We start from the raw sequence: 17768 nt of genomic DNA on the forward strand, positions 1-17768 counted from the left end.
ATTTCGTGATGCATGTGTGCCTCTGAGAGCAGGATGAGTCATCCACAGTTCTTTAAAGGATTTACAGCAAATCAAAAATACCTTCAGGAATAACAAATTAATTTTTTTCTGATTGTTGGATGAGATGAAATGTGTGCTAGATGATATCAAGTGCTTCTTTCATTCGAGTGCAACATTTCATATCTTTTACAAGAGCAAAACAAGAAAAAAACACATTTTGTACAAAACCACTTCAACATTGAAACTGATTACATTGGAACTTCAGAATCCGGCTCCCAGCAAAGGCCTGTTGACTTGTTTCCTCCTAATTGCCTTCTGAGATTCATTCTAATACACGGAGAGCAATTTGACACTTTGGAACGTGATCCGACAGTCTGGCAGCGGCTCACACGTGCAGAAAAGCCCTTCGGGTGAGGAAGTGGGCAGATGTTCCAAAGTGAGTGGTTCAGTCACAATTCTGGAAAGTATTCTGAAGCAACCTGATCAAACACTGCATGACTTAATGGAACCCAACAGCAGTAATATTAATGGAGAACTGGTTGTGATGATTTACTGAATGTCTGAACACCGTTTTACTAACGGAGTCTAAAAGCATCATTATAAGGAAATTACATGAAGGCCGTGTTTAATTTCTGTAAAATTATTTAGTAGCTTGTTTTGGTTTGTGTCAGCTGTTGCAGCCATCTTGACTCAAGTTTGTTCCAATAAACAGGGGCGTGGCCAGGGAGTGCCGTGGAGTAGCACACGCCACCCTTGGAATTTGATTGGCCACCCCAGGTGCCACCCTACTGAGTTTTGTTTAAGTTGACTTACACTGTCCACAAAAGGCTTAAGGTTATAAATCCTAAAAGCAGTAGGTTGCAGTAGGGCTGGACGATAATTCAATAGTGATATATGTATATCGATCGATAGACGTGAGGTGCAATAGAAAAAAAAGGCTTTATAAAAAGTTTGATAGAAAATAAAGCTTCTGCTACTTAAGCCAATAGGGCAGCTTACTACTCAGACTTACTTCCAACCAATCACAAACGCACTTTGCTTCGTCTAACCCCCTCCCCTGTGTCAATGGTGAAACCTCTAAGGAAAGCAAAACATGCCGCAGCAAGACGAGGCTGAGGAAATTATTCCAAAAAGAGGGTTTAGTAGTTCGCCAGCATGGACCTATTTTGGCTACTATAAGTCTGACAAAAACCAAAAAACAGTTGTTTGCAGGATTTGCAGAAATGTGATACAAAGTCTGGTAACAACACCAACCTGCTTTACCTTCTAAGCCGCTCGCACCCACAAGAATACAGACTGTCTCGCTCACCGCATGGCTCTAGAACATCTTCGGAGGAATCCTCTGCTAGCTCAAAGGAAGCGAAGCAAACCAAACTGGTCTTCGTTGCTGGCGAAAAATACGACAAAGCCTCCAAGCGACATAAAGCCATTACCCATGCAGTGATGCGCTTATAGCCAAGGATATGCTACCTTTAGCTACAGTTGAAAAGCCTGGTTTCAAACAGCTTCTCGCCACTCTTGACCAGCGATAAGTGCTGGGCCGCAAGTATTTCTCCAACACAACGCTTCCTAATCTGTACAACCAGTGCAGGAAATCCGTCCAAAACGAGCAAACATGGTAACAGAAGAAAGAGACCGCAAACAAGAGGACAAACACACACAACACGCTTTAAAGACCTGCGGATACCCGACATGGGCAATAAACAAAGGAAAACAACAACAGAAAGAAAAGAACAACCTAAGCAAAGAACCAGAAACCCAGAAAGACAAGAACCAAAACCAGTGATAACCCTACCATACATCAAAGGCATAACAGAAAAAATAAGAGCAACAATGAAAAAACAATATAAACACACCAACAAAACCATACACAACAGTTAGAAACAGACTAGTGCACCCAAAAGACAAGATACCAGCTGGGCATAAATGTGGAGTCGTTTAGGAAATCCCACGCAAACTCTGCAATAAAACACACATAGGAGAAACCGGACGCCAACTCAACACACGAACAATAGAACATAGAAAGGAGTGCGAGAAAGAAACAAGTCGAGGACACACAAGAGCAGCAAAATAAGAAGCAGAAAGTACAATAAAGAAGTCAGCCGTAACAGATCACTGCACAAGAGAAAACCATATAATGGACTGGGACAACACACGGATCATAAACACCGAACAACAGAAATACAAAAGATGGGTAAAAGAAGCTATAGAGATAAGGAGACGTGGATGTGGGACCATGAACAGAGACGATGAGGTCTACACACTAGATCGTGCATGGGACTGCATCGTCTGAGGGGACAGCGGGCAGCAGAGGGCGACAACGCCCTGTGCTGCCCGCAGATAAACGGAGTAGGAAGTGACGCCACCATCAGCATCAGCTCTGAGGATGTTTTGCAGTCGGCAAACAAAACGTTAGCAAGATAAAGAGAAACCGTTCCTGTGTTTTAAAAAGAACCAAAAATGGAATTAGAAACTAGACACAGTAAGAACACACCAATGATATCCACCTTTAACATCAGTGTTCGGCCCCAGACTTACAGGACATTTCCATATTACTATTTTTTATTATTGCTTTTCATATTGACATAGATAATATTTAGAGTCCTGGTCCTCTCTCCACTGCAGTTGGTGGCGGGAATGTAATGGCTCGCCAGAAGAAGACCTACGGAATACAAGAAGAAGAAAATGTTCCTCAAGAAGAAGACGGAAAATATGTAAATGGCACAAAGTGCAGCTCAGAGATTTATAAAAATCTTTGCTGAAGAAAAAGTGGCATGGACAACACTGTCTGACGAGGTCGTGAAAGGGGCTTTATAAGTAAAGTAAAGTAATGTAAAGTCAAGTCAAGTCAAGAATGATTTGGCGCCCCCACCCCCTAGAAAAAACGCTTCGATACACCAATGCCAATAAGTATTGGCAAAGTCTGCAACTAAAAGTCTACAACATAAAATGTAAGGTCATTGTTTATAAGAGTGATTGAGTTGCGGCCATTTTAGGTTTGCTAATATTGAAAAGCCGTGGCGGCCATCTTGCATCAAGACTTGTAATCTCCCACCTTTCAGCAGCAAGTGGTATTAAACCAGCTCAGCTTTATAATCGGATTCCATTCTGATAAATATAAGTTTAAATCTACATAAGAGCCCTCCAGCTGACGAGATGGATCAGAACCGAGGTTCCCGAGTCGAGCATCACATGTCTAATAAAGTCAGAACTGAACGGATTCTGATCTATGAGAATTCAAATGCTATTAAACTTCCACAGGCCACGTTAACTCGAGCGGACAGCACCCCACGGCTTGCCTCTCGTCGGCTGCAAATCTGCAAATCAGTATGGATGCCATGTCCATCACTGCCTGCCCACACCCCACTCCCCCTCTCCATCTCCCTCTCGTGAAACACCGGCATGGTCCAATTAACGACTCTCTAACATCCTGGCGACGCACGTGAAGGGTGAGCTGGTCTGGCAGCTATGGTGCACGCTGATGTTCTATCAGCGTTTGCATGGTGACAATTACCCGGCACAACTCCCACCCTGTCGAGACACTACATGGCTTTTAACTGCATTTTAGTGGGAAAATAATACATGAGGGTCCGCAAATGAAACATTTCTCAAATGCAAATGTAGCTCAGCTGAAAATAACATTAATGGAATTAAAGAAAACGCATGTTTCACACTGCGGATGTGTGTCCATTTCCCCTGCAAAGCTGCTATCCTGTCATCAGAAGTGAATAACGCAGCTCTCTCCGTTTGAGCAGAACGCTGAGTAGCTCCCACCCTTTCTTGTGTGATCCGCTGAGTACAAAAGCGTAAATGAAATGCCTGAAGCCCAAGAATGTAAATCCAGTGGGGGGTAGGTGTGCTACAAGAAGCACCCAGGTGAATTAAAGGCAGCTTTCCCCAAAAAAGGTGAAAAACCCCGAGTGAGACCAAAACGCAGAAGCCGTCACCTCAACTCTTTTAAGCAGAGAACAAAATGAAACACTGTGAGGCAGCCCCAAGGATCCCAGGCAGAAACACATAGCGATTACATAATGACAGTGCATCCTTTAAAGCTATTTAAAAAAGGGAAACGTCTCTGAGCAAACACTCACAAATGCGAGATGGAAATCCAAACCCTCTAATAGAGCATTAACTATTCATGCTGCGTATTGGCAATCAAATGGCCCTGCTTTCACATTCTGCATGATTCCATGGAAAGAATGAACAAATATGCAGACAGAGCATCCAACTTTTACACCATGGCACTATTCTAACATGAAATTCTTTCTCCTTTTCTTTTATTATGAGTCATTTATGAGTCACTTTAGCCTCAACACAAATTTCTTGTAAATGCTGAAATATCCACATCCTTAAAGGGGTATTTCACCTATTATGAAATATGCTTTTCTGTGTAAAAGTTAGAAATAATTACTATTTAGCTCATTGTTCATTGACGCCTAGAGAAATAGAGTTGGTCTTCCAGGACTGAGGAGCAAACGGCTAGTCCAATATTAAGTCAAAACTGTGCTTTTTTTGTGAATGGTGTGTCTTAAAGCCATACAGTGCAAATTGTCATATTTTTAAATAAGCCAGTTGAGCCAGTTTTTGCTAAAATTACCCTTTACAAGGAGAATGAAAGGTCACTCAGACACCCACCTCCCTCCGTGGCCAGAATGGCACACTTGCAACTTCAGAGTGTCAGTCCGGTACCTGTGGAGCTGACATGACAGAAGTGGAGTCTGCTTCCGGCACGTTTCCTGAATGTTTTAGTTCATGAACACAGCTGCCTTGTTTCATTTAGTGATGAATCACTCATGTAGACCCTAATGAAGGCTGGGGAGACATTTCAGCTGTTACATTAAGGTGTTAAAAAGACGATTGCACAGCGAGGAGATAAGTTTCACTTTTGGTTTTACAACCGTGAATTAACAACAGACTGTTGTGGGATTAAAGCAAGCCAAAACAGCAGTTTCCCTTTAAAACAACTCAAATGTCTTTACATTATAGTACTTCACGCAATTCTAATTACAAAACCTTATTATTGCTGGCATATTTGCATCACACAGTTATTTGCGTAAATTTGAAATAGGTATTTATTAGGGACGTTGGTGCTGATACGATACCAATTCTAGTATCGTATCGGTAAAAGTTAACCAATACCAGGAACCGATACCAATGCAGTTACTTGAAAGTGGCTTCACTGTAACTTGCCATTTCTGTTCACCTAATATTTTAGTTTTGTGATGATTTCTATTCATATATTTTACTTTTTATCTACCTCACAGTCTCTTCCTATTGAAATCAGAGAAGAAAATAAACCTGTATTCCAAGTCATTGCATTTTTGTGTGTGTGGTAGAAGTATCGGTTTCGGCAATTGGTATCGGCGAGTACTCAGATCCAAGTATTGGTTTGGAAAAAGTGGTATCGTTGCATCCCCAGTATTTAGTAGTGTAGTTATCACTAGCAGCACCAAAATGTAATAATACTCAGCATGTTTGTCATTTTACCGTGGCTCAATGAGGAAGAGTGGCTGAATTCTTGTTGGAAGGTGAGTGGTTTGATCCCAAGACCCGGCTGGTCGCAGCTCATATTATCAAGGGTGCATATTATTTTACAATGGTGTTGATGTTTGGTAACAAAATCTCTATTAAATCTAGCCATGTCTACTTTTGATGCATCAAAAGGTAAATTTTAGCATGCACTTTTTTATTTCAGCCAAATTAACAAATTGATATAAAGACAATTGTGTTAATGTTTAAAATCCCATTTTGCACCCACTTAGCTAAAGTTTGGAATATTAAGAAATTCCTACTGCAAGTGATCCCTGATGCATCCGAATTATTACATTTGATTATGCTATTTATGTTTGTAATAACCACGTCATGCAAGAATACTAAATAACAAGGAGATTAAAGATGTTTTAGGATTGAACCATACTGGCTGCACCTGGAATAGCCGTTAGCCCGTCAGTCTCCGCAGGACAGGAACTATTTTTCATTATGTTTTAATCTACTATATTCACATATAGTATGTAATATATGTTTTTGTATTGATACCTAAATATCTACTATAATATCAAAATTATCAAAATACACTTTTTATTTTATTTCTACACATTTACTTAGGTGTGACAAAGCAGTTTGCAATAGGTAATTACCATTTAGCAAGCAGATTTTTCTTTTTTCAAGAATGAATTTTAGTCTTAAAACTAGCAAAACCCTGTAATTATGAAGTCACAAAAGCATAAACAGGTCAACCATTTCTCCAGACCTGTAACGCTTGTGTTGCAGCCGGTCGGTGGAGATGTTTATCGTTTATCGTGAGAGACGAAAAAGCACAATCCCATAATGCAACAGCCTCCTGCAGATGTTTGCCCACAATCAAACTTCCTTTTATAGAGCTGAGAGCCCTTAAAGGAAACGCTTTGTTGGTCATCCGTCACTGCCAGAGAGAGTAGGGGATGAATCATTCTAATGTTACTCTCAGCTCTACTGAAGAAACCCATAGTGCACTAATGTCAGCATGATGCTTGCTGGTCTCCGTCATACTGGAGGTCATAAAAGCTCAAGTTCTGGAAGGCTGTAAGAAATATAACGACAACGCCCTGAACGTTATTGTCTCGATGATATCGACAAGCGATACACGTGCAGTTTTGTTGTATCGATCAACTTTATTTCCTCATCTCTTGTTGGGTTATTGTTGTTTTCCTGCAGCAGCCAGAACTGAGAAGACCGGTTTAGTTGAAAAGAAGTTGAGATAATTAGCATTTCTGTGCTTTTAAAATGTGAGATTGTATTATATACTGTACCTTGTAAATAATCAAATCTGTCACATTCTTGGGATGTGTTGCTCAAAGTTGCTTTATATTAACAAAAACCAACAAACTGTGTTTTCTTATTGTCACCATTATTATTTCTACTGTGAAATTGACCAGTACTGGATTTTCTATTCTATTTTATTCTATTCTATGTTGAGATTTAGAAGCTAGGGTAACATATAATGCTAATTTGTTGTCTATTTTTATCTGAAACCTAAAATAAATAAATATTTCATTATCTAAATCATAAAAAAAACTAATATAAATAAAACTAAATAAATTTTAAGTTGTAATATTTTCTAGCCTTACTAGAAAGCTGCTGCATTTCCATTTCCTGTTTTGTAATCATCTCCTAACATCCACGAATGATCGATGGTTTGAATATCAGCTGATTGATCAGGCGACTAAATAATCATGCAGCTGGTCGTTCAGCAGAGGCTTTAAAGAGTTTAAAAGCTGATTTACCAAAAAGTTGGGTGACTGTTTAATATTCTTAATGGGTAGGTTGATTAATCAATTCACCAATCAATAACACAATATTTTTGGAAAAATTAATCATGCGATTGGCTAATTGACAAAACAATTATTCAGTTGGTTGATTAATCCATTTAATCAACTGATTAATTAATGAGTCAGCATTTTAATCTACTTAATTTATCAACTGATAAATGATCAAGCCCCTAATATTCAATTGGACATTTACTTGTCTGGACAATAATTTAGTCAACTGGATAAATGGCCAGCCAGTATTTTGGCATAATTGTTAAGCCAGTTGATTAAATGGCCACCAATTGATTTTTAATTAATTGACAGGACAATAACTGATTAGATTTTTGTCAACAGTTTAGTTGACTGAACACAAATAGAAAACAATTTTATCAGACGCTCACTGTAACATACATAGTTTAAAACTATGATAAAAGTAAGCATTTAATCTAAAAACTACAGAACAGGAAGCCATGTTTTGTAAAAAGAACAAAATAAAACTAAGGTTTTAATTATAAAATATTCAAGTATCAAAGGAAAAACCTGTATATCTCTTTTTTTAAAAGTATTTTTTAGCAAGAAAAGCCTGAAAGAAGCCCAATCAGAGCCAAATCAGTCATGCTGGCTGCTGATGCTGAAGCAGTGATGAGGCAGAATAAACAAAACTGATCAGAAACACTGAACCAGCTGTCTGGTTCCTCGTCACCTTATCCCAAACAGATGAATGCATATCCTGCAACCTCCCAAAAACACTATTTTGTGCACATTTCACACTCGAGGTGTTCACTCTTTTTCCCGTGAGCACGGCAGACATTCCCATCACGACAACATGTCAAAAAAAAAATCTAACACCGAAATTTCATGCATCATTTATGTCTAAAAGCCACACAATAACATCACACGGCTGCATTCGGATTAAGAGATTATTTCACCTTGCCACATACTGGATTTAAAGAAAGATGGCATCGCTGATCAGCGCTTGCCTTTTCAAAAGCTTTCATTCTCTCTGGAATAAAATCCCTGGCACTGTACGCTCTGACAGCCAGACAGAGCCAGTCAATGACCGCTTTCTGTTTGCTAGATGGAGAGAGATTGCTCATGTTTGGAGGAAAGCGTGATTCATCTTTTAAAAAGCCTTTTGACTGTGCTGTTGTTACAGTAATCCACTATTCTCGCACCTGTCTAGTCTCAGAGTGATATGACTGAAGCTGTATTGGCCTCGTTGTAGACGCCTGGGGTGAGCCATTGCAGCATGGACCATGAATCCTGGATGCACCTTGTTTGGTTTAAGCTTGCTTTGGAATAGAATGTAAAGAAAGCTTATTTACAGTTTACAACAGATGCTTATTTTTCTTTTAATCACCTGCTGTCAAAAGTCTAAAGCTTTGCAAGAATCTGTAAGCAAAATCGACCACGCACCACTGAATAGATTTTAATCTCTGAGTAATAATTGGACATACACCCAAAACTCTAGCTTTTGTAGTAAACCCAACTAAAGACGGCCACCAAAGGAAATAAAAAAGGCAATAACACGATAAATGTTCAAGGGAATGGGCTCAGATTTGGTGTCACAACTGCTGAAAGTCATCTCCAACACAAAACCCAAGAGTTAGACTTTGGGTAAAAATTTTCCCTAAAACCTTGTTATAAACTCGTGGAAATTTCAAGATGGTAACCACAGCAAATCAACAACAAACAACACAAAATTGCTCCTACCAGTTAATTTTACAGATAATGGGCTAATGCTTACTGAGGCCAAGGGTAAAAGTCAATTTGAGCATTAACTAACTGAGCGAGAACTTTGACAAACCATTTTCTTCAACTCTTGGTGTCAATCCAATACAGGATGAGTTTGGAGAACACAAAAATGGTAAATGACCTGTATTTGTTTTGCACCTTCTTAGGGTTCGACAACCCCCCAGGTGCTTCACAACACAGTCATTCACCCATTCACACACTGGTGGGGATGAGCTACCATGTAGCCACAGCTGCCCTGGGGTGCACTGGTAGAGGCGAGGCTGCCGAGCACTGGCGCCACCGGTCCCTCCGACCACCACCAGCAGGCAAGGCGGGTTAAGTGTCTTGCCCAAGGACACAACAGCAGCAGTATCTGGACGGAGCCGGGATCGAACCTGCAACCTTCGGTTTACCGGACAACTCGCTCCTGAGCTACTGCTGTTCCTGTCCATGGCTGAAACCAAGTCAAATAAAAAACATAAATAATAGTCTTGAACTACATTGTGATGTCTATGTAGCTCAGTTAGGGGTGGGCAATATAAACGATATAAGGTAGAAAGGATATAAAATTGGGTATTTTTGGCTATATCGCAATACTGCGATATCGCGATAACACATGACATCACTAAGATGTGCACCCTGCTGACATTGGGGCAACAGAATGGCAGTGACTGCATGGAGTGGGCGGAGGAGGAGGCCAATATGCCTCATGTGGCATATATGAGGATGAGGATATTTAAAAGCACGTCATTTTGACATATATAAACAGAGGAAAAAATACAAATGGCCTGTATTTGATATTGCGCCTTCTAGAGTCCTGGAACCCCCCAAGGCGCTTTACAACACAATCAGTTATTCACCCATTCACACACACATTCACACACTGGTGGGGATGAGCTACAATGTAGCCACAGCTGCCCTGGGGCGCACTGACAGAGGCGAGGCTGCCAAACACTGGCGCCAACGGTCCCTCCAACCACCACCAGCAGGCAACGTGGGTTAAGTGTCTTGCCCAAGGACACAACGACAGTGACAGACTGAGCGGGACACGAACCAGCAACCTTCTGATTATGGGGCGAGCACTTAACTCCTGTGCCACCGTCGCCCCATCGCAATAACAGTATTGCAATATATATCGTTACCGCACATGCTTCAGATTATATCACAATATAGATTTGAGGCCATATCGCCCAGCCGTGCACAAAACGTTGTGAAAACTTGCAAATATTTTTTTCCAAGTTTTGCCAAAACGGTTGTAACTCCAGCCCGTCTACGTTGGACATATGGCATGAAAGGAGGCTTGGATGAATGTTGAGGCTTTAGCTCAAATCTGTTTTCTCCTTGTCAAGTTTGGTTCATTAAAAACACACCATGATCTGGAGATTGAATCTGGTGCAAAGTATTTTTTTTTCAGTGATTCAACTCAAAGGTGAAACTAATCTGTGAGACAGACTCATTCCATGCAAAGCCAGATATCTCAGCCTTTATTTGTTATAATAGTGGTGAGTATGGCTCACAGCGTATGAAAACCCCAACTTCTAAATCTCAGACCATCAGAATAATGTGAAAAGGTTCAATATTCTAGAGACTCAAAGTGTAGCACTCTGATCAGCTAATGAATCCAGAAAACCTGCAGGGGGTTCCCGAGCCTTTAGGTGGTCTCTCAGTCTGGGCTGGATTACTGGCATAAATGGACGTTTGCACCACATTCTAATTCTTCTAGTTTCACCTGTAAAGATGAAGCACAAACAATTGTTCTAAGATGGTGATTAAAAAGGTTTGATCCTTTCTAGACCACATTAGTAGCCTTATGGGCCATTCCCATCTGTACCAGGTCGGCACAGGCCGGGTAGCCCCAGTCGGCCCCAGCCTGGCCCGGTTGTTTCCACACATCCTTGTCTTAAGCCCATGTGGGCTGATTCTACCCACCAATCAGAGGCTTGCTCTAATGGAAGGTGTGAATTTGCTGTCAGCAGTGGGTGTGTTGGCCCTGGTCGGCCTGAAGCAGACCCCCTCGAGAAGAGGGCTGAGAATGAGCCTTGGTTGGCCCGGAAAAATACCAGGCCACCCAGATATGTAAACAACCTACGCTATCCGGCCCGGGCCGACCCGGTACAGATGGGAATGGCCCATTAGAAAGCAAACACAACAGCCTAAGAGCCAATTGATATTTTCAAGGAACCAAATGTGAACCTTTAATTCGACATCATTTTGCAAATGACCATTTTTCTGCCGTCATGCTAAGCCATTTAGACCAGTGAGGATGTTTGCTCTGCTTCAAGTACACCCTAATGTGAGACTGATAGATGCACACTTTGTTCACACTTGAGTTGACACAACACCTCAGGGTACTTGCCACTGATGTCAAACAGGGAATAAAGTGATTAAAACAGTCAAGTCTGCATGGGGTTATCACAATATCTGCATCAGTGTCTCATCCACACATGAAAGCCTCTGTGCAGATGAAACAAGCACCGCTTCCCGACACTGACAATGGTGCCATTAACCCTCAAACTCCTTCAAGCCAAAAGAATCCATGATTCCAGACAGACATGCACTAATATATGAACCAAGTGTGTCAGTGGGAGCTCTTTGTCAGTTCAGAGCATCTCCAGATCAGCTCGGGATCCCTACACACTCAGGTGATGACCTGAGTGTGTAGGGAGGTACTCCATCATGTTTATAGACGGAGAGCCACCGTTAGAAGAACTAACTGGTTATCTGGACTTCCAAAGGGTAAATGATTATTTTCTGTCTGGCTACTCCAAGAATGATTTGTGTGTTTTCTAGTAAGTCACTGTAGGGCTGAGAAAATGAATCAAATTCTAGTTCTTTATTATTGTTCCCATGTTTTTAAATTACCAGCATTTTCCTTCCCATCATTTTAACCGTAACACATTTAGATTTCTCTCTTTTTAAGAATCATCTGTTTGGCGTTAACTTAATCCGTCGCTTCTTAAAGAGCAAGTCACCCCCTACCAGATTCTTACTCAACTCACACTTCCTGTTTGAAAAATGCAACAAAATGCTGTTGCCTAGCAGACCGAGAGGGCGGAGCTGCTAACAAATACACACACATTCACAACATTGTGACATCATAATTTACCATCTAACATCATAGTGTACCTTCTAGCCAATAGCGATGGCAGATTTAAATTCGAATGCAGTGCAGTTTTTGCCTGACAACGGTGCATCGCTGACAGTTTTAGGCAGAATACTTTAATTTTAACTAAGATTCACTAAAATGCTGAGTTATTGACTACAGGTGTCTACAGCACGATCAGACACTCATTTATATAGTTTATCAGCAAAAAAAATGTTGATTTGGAGTGACTTGTTCTTTAAGCTTCAACATGTTTTTTAGTGCAGCTGGTGGGCCGTGGCCTACATATGCTGCTATTCCCAAATGTTACACTTGCCAGACTAGATTGGGCAGCTGATCAGTACACCTCGTAAACTCGAGCACCGACTCGTTGGGTTCCTTTAGAACGGCGTCCTGGATTCACTTTGACACCATGAACATGCTGATGGTCAGAAGGCTTCTACATTTGGCACAAGTTTATTTATGTTTTTTTCCATGTTCAGCCTGGGATGGTTAGTTCATCTGTTAAGTCAAATACTGTTTATTGAACACACACTTGGGTAAAAGAGGAGATGTTTATAAATACCACCAAATATGTTAAAAAGAGAGAAGACAGCTTCAGCTCACTGGTAAAACACTGAAGGCATTTTAGAGCAGATTTCTTCATTTTCCAGGCCATGTAGAGCTCTAATGTGTGATGCATTTGACATAAAAGGAACCATCAACATTTGATTGACACAGATCTGCTTGTTTGATGACTAATTCATTCTCCTATTGTGTTAAATTCAGGTTTGACCTTAATTTGATATAATTCCTTTTCAACATGCTCAGATGGTTTTGTTCTGGAGTGAGAACAAACACATTTCACTCCCATGTTTGGCTCACTCTGCCCTGCTTCAACACAGCAGTCTTGAATTAAAAGGAGATTAGCAGGTTTCCGCAGGATCCCGAGGACATGCTGAACAGGTAATTCAACTATATGCAGAGTTGTGTCCCCTTTACCCAAACAAATGTGGTCCTAAACGGACTGCTAGCTGCTGCAGCAACCTCTCCAATCACTGTGGAGGATTTCTGGCTAATTCTTTTTTTTTTCTTTTCTTTTTTGCAGAATTTGTTGTAATTCAGCAACGTTGGAGTGTTTTACAGCATGACCGCCCCATTTAAAATCATAAGGTCAGATATTCTCCTTCAGGGCTTCCTGCTAGAGAGCAGAATTCATGGTTCTATCAGTTACAGCAGGTGGTCCAAGTCCAAAGCAGCAAAGCAGGCACAGATCACCACACTACCACCACCATGCTTGACTGTGGGTATGCTAATTTTGGTAAACTTCAGATGTAACAAAATACCCAAGTTCAGAAATGTCCGCTCTAGTCTAATTAAGGGGGTGGGGTGGGGGGGGGGGTATAGATTACCGTAACCTGGATGACTGAGAACCTTCACCAACGTTTAGTCTAATTAGTCTAGTCCCTGCCTAACCTAAGCCAAGTGAGATCTGCAGTGCATCAGATGTTTTGGGTTAGTTCATTATTATATTTCATCAGGAGGGGGCGTGATGTGTTGCTTTCTGAGATATTTTAGCCTATGACTTATTAACCATAGGTCTGACAGTAATCAGGTCTGGGTGTGGTAGGTGGAACTGATTTTACCATTAATGGTTGATCACAGTTTACCCATGATTTATTGGGGGGGGGGGGGGATTAAGAGCCAGAAATGTTTAATTTCCCACCATCAATCAAGTAATACACAGTTCATATGGGTGATAATGACACTGATAAACTGTTTCTGTTTCTCTAATCCAGTCCAAGTGGTTACTGTAATTAGCTGGAATGGGGAGCCCTAAAAACGTCCCAAGGCTCCAATTAAAGGAAAGAAAAACATCCAGCTTCAGCCTCGCCACTGTCTTTGTAGTCAGAGAAGTAAACAGGATTTGGGATTCATGTGCAGCGGTTAACTATCCCCACATACAGATATGCGAGCAAGGAAAGCACAGAGATCCTTGTTCTTTTCTTCAGCAGTTCAGTCCAAACCTGAATGATAATTATTTCTTTTAAAGGATGCACACCAGTCCGCTCTGAGCTGGGAAGAACGGAGTCGATGCAGCATTAACCAGGGCAGCAGGGAAACTGACACTTCCCTCGTATTTTACCCACTCAACAACTGTCAGAATTTCACAGGATTCTGATGACACCATGCAGGTTCGTCAGCTTCAGCTCTTTTTCTCTCATCAACATAAAAAAAAAACTACAAGAGGCTGCAGCCTGAGTGGACTCCTGTTTCCTGCAGTGCGCGTACATTTCAGCCTGGCTTCGGTGCGGCATTAGGGATCGGGCAGCCTGAAACTCCCACTCTGTCATGCAGCATGTCTATCGCGTTGCGCGCAACACCCCTGGAGTAACACAGGCGCGCAAATGCGCTCATTACAGCGGAACAAAGACAGAACTGGTGCGCACTTTTCCACTTATCGCGCCCATCTCTGCGTTTCCGTCGTTTCCTTGAATGTCTCAGGTCCAAAACTCGCTGCTCACGCGCAGGACTTCCATCCTTTCAGCCCATTCCGGTATTGTTGCACTCAGCAGAGAATTTGCGGAGGCACACGCCCGTCTCCGAACACGCGCACAGGTCTAAAGCAAATCTCAACTTACAACACAGCAAAGAAAAATCCTCCAAACTTCTTTTCTCTTACCTGTCCGCGTGCACCCATCTGAACACACATGCCAGCAGCTGAATGGCTAGTGAACGTGCCAGAGTTTGGTCCTTATTTTCCGCTTTTCTGATGGGTTTTTTTAGTTTTAATTTTTTCGTCTCTGTCAGGTTCTTCCCTCAACCCCTGCCGTCCTCACCGGGGTAAAGCGCCTCTGCTCGGCTTGCGGAGAGCCCACACTCTTCCTCTCTCCTCTCCTCCTCATGTGCGTGCGTGCGCACGCGAAGGGGTGGACGAGCGAGCCAATGAGTGCGCGCGCGTTCTCCCGTGGAGCGGCTGCGGTGGCTCGGGCCGAGCGTGGCGCACCGATTGGTGGGTTTTCAGTTCATCCTCACCGCTCGGATCCTCTTCTCTCTGACAGATCCCGTCGTTCCCCGGTAACACGTGATTATCAAATATTGGAATCAGGAAGTGATCCCTCTCACTTTCTCTCATATCTCCAAACTCCACATCTTCCCTATGAACAGCAACAGAAACCTGAATGGCACCAGAAGTGTGCGTCATGAAATGACATTTAAACGCTTTTAATAAAACGTTTTGATCATTTTGATGCACAGTTTTGAATAAATTATTTGATGTGAAGGGTTGAAATTCCTTCCCAAAACAAGCTTCAAGCACAGGTATTTAATCAGAGCATTAAATCAGAGCAGCCTACAGACAGCTACTCATGGGAATGCCACTTTCACCATAACAGACATAAAAGGAATTATTTACGTCAATTCTGCAAAGCAAATCCACAGCAAGCTGGCTTGTAGCCGTGTATTATGATAATAGCGTGCTGAGCCGTTGGCTGCAGCCTGAACCCAACTTGTCTTTATATTGAGCTGCTCTGATGGAGACTGAAGATGGCGATGGACAGCAGCTGTCAATCAAATTAACTAGCAGCACTCAAAGTTGGAAGGACCAACGGTGCCTGTGAACGGCCGACGCGCTTCTGTCGGTGTGCTCCAGGGCAGCTGTGGCTAAATTGTAGCTCATCATCAGCAGCCTGTTAGTGTTTGTGTGAATGGGTGGATGACTGTGTTGTCAAGCGCTTTGGGGGGTTGAAGAACCCTAAGAAGATGCTATAATAATACAGGCCATTTACAAATGTATTTCTGGATTTGATGGACCTATATTATTATTGATAATCCTTCATTAACATTAATACCAAGCGGTGTGAGCGTACCCATGCAGAGGATTCAGGCGCGGATCTGCCATAAATACAGTTTCTACTATCAAAGTAGTCACCCTTTGTTGATCCAAACACTGCTGATCTCTCAACACAAATGATGAGCAGATTAAACAGTTCATTTCGATGCTTCTCCCACACAACGGGTGTTTGGATCTAACTTCCGCGTTTATTGCTCGGACTGTATCGCAAGATTTCGAAAATCCTGCGCATGCCTGTTCCCGCACCTCAGGTCTCCGCACCGGAGCGGAGCCGTTGTAGAGCGGGTACAGTATAATTTGAGTTCGGAAGCGAGCGGGCAGCAGAAAGCGGGGGCGGAGCAGAGCGGAGATAGTGGGATTTTGGGGTAAATCAGGGGTCCAGAACCTATGGCTCACGAGCCGTATGTGGCTCCTTTGATGACTGCATATGGCTCTCAGATAATTCACAGAAACCACAGTGTTAAACATAAAAAACATTCTCATGCATTTTAACATCCATCCATTTTCCACCGCACATGTTTAAGCAACACATTCTCACTCCCAGCGCGTCAAAAACAAACGCTTGGTCAGCTACCCTCCGCGTCACACCCCCTGACGCCAAAAGTGCCCTTTTTCGTCACGTATGTACGAAAAGGGGGTTGTGTCCTTCGTGACTGCAGATCTTAATGCAGCGTAAAACTGATGCGATGGGACGTCCGCTGCTGCGGCACCGAACCAGCTAATTTAACCGCACCTAAACCTTAACGTTTTGCTATTTATAACCTCACGCTCATGCTAACCTTAACCCTCTTGCTACCTAAAACGTTACTCTTACAGTTGTTGGCTTATTTTTTAATAAAACCAGGTCACCTTAAGAGAAGTCAAACGCACAGAGGATTAGAGCAATATTATTATTCAATTTTACTTTGCAAAGTGGAGACATGAAATGAATACACACCCAAGCATGGTTCACAGGATCTCTCAGAGAACATCCGTTCTCTCAGGGTTTTTATTAGCAAGCACACACAACACATCGCATCACATTCCTAAACTTCTCCATAGAGATTCAGGTGGAAAGCTGTTTAATGTAGGGAGTAAAAACAATGCCACAACTCAATCATACAAAACCAGGTGCATTCGGTCAACATTCTGTTTCCCATGGGAGTATAACTGATAACACAAACCAGCGTGGTCTGAGGAAGGTCGTTATCCTCCCTGTTGAGACGGGAAGTCTGACACAGGATAGCACTTGCATTTTAATGAAGGAACAGGTGTTTTACTTATAAGGCAGCTATGATTTTAAGAAGTGATGTCAGCGAAAACCAATTCTTCTCCATCAACAGTGACCAAGTGTTTGTTTCCCATGCATTCTGACTGTGAATTTTTGGATTTGCCGCCCAGGCTAGCGGAACGTTAGAACATACCATCTGGCAAGGGGGAGGTTACAAATACCCTCTACTTCTAACCTCCACCGTGGTAGTTGAAACCTCCCCCTCGCGTTGCCTTGGTCCATACCCGACTAATTTTATGTGGGAAACAAACGCTTGGTCACTGTAAGGGTAAAGTGTTAGCTAGCAAGATGGTCAAGGTTAGGATAGGGGTGAGGGGAAGGTTAAATAACAAGAAGATAAGGTTCAGGTGCGGTACAATGAGCTTGTTTGGTGCCCCGGCTACGGACATCCCATCGCATCAGTTGAACGCTGCATTGGGATCTTCAGTCAGAAAAGGGAAAAAAAAACCTTTTCGTACTTAAGTGACAAAAAAGGGCTTTTTTGGCGTCAATGAGCTGGAGAAGATGAGAAAATGTTGGTTTTATTTAAAATTGCACACATTT

General features: G+C 42.2%; 1 protein-coding gene across 1 annotated transcript in view; it reads right to left on the bottom strand.

The window, feature by feature from the left end:
• LOC107383081 (cadherin-18) overlaps positions 1 to 15147 on the bottom strand; it is a 164207-nt gene extending 149060 nt beyond the window's left edge. Inside the window, exon 1 of the mRNA XM_070553262.1 lies at positions 14786 to 15147. The gene's annotated coding sequence lies outside the window, so the exon portion shown is untranslated. The remainder of the gene's footprint in view (positions 1 to 14785) is intronic.
• Between the last annotated feature and the right edge of the window lie 2621 nt (positions 15148 to 17768).

The sequence above is a fragment of the Nothobranchius furzeri genome, chromosome 7 (genome assembly GCF_043380555.1).
Source record: "Nothobranchius furzeri strain GRZ-AD chromosome 7, NfurGRZ-RIMD1, whole genome shotgun sequence".
Lineage (NCBI taxonomy): Eukaryota > Metazoa > Chordata > Actinopteri > Cyprinodontiformes > Nothobranchiidae > Nothobranchius > Nothobranchius furzeri.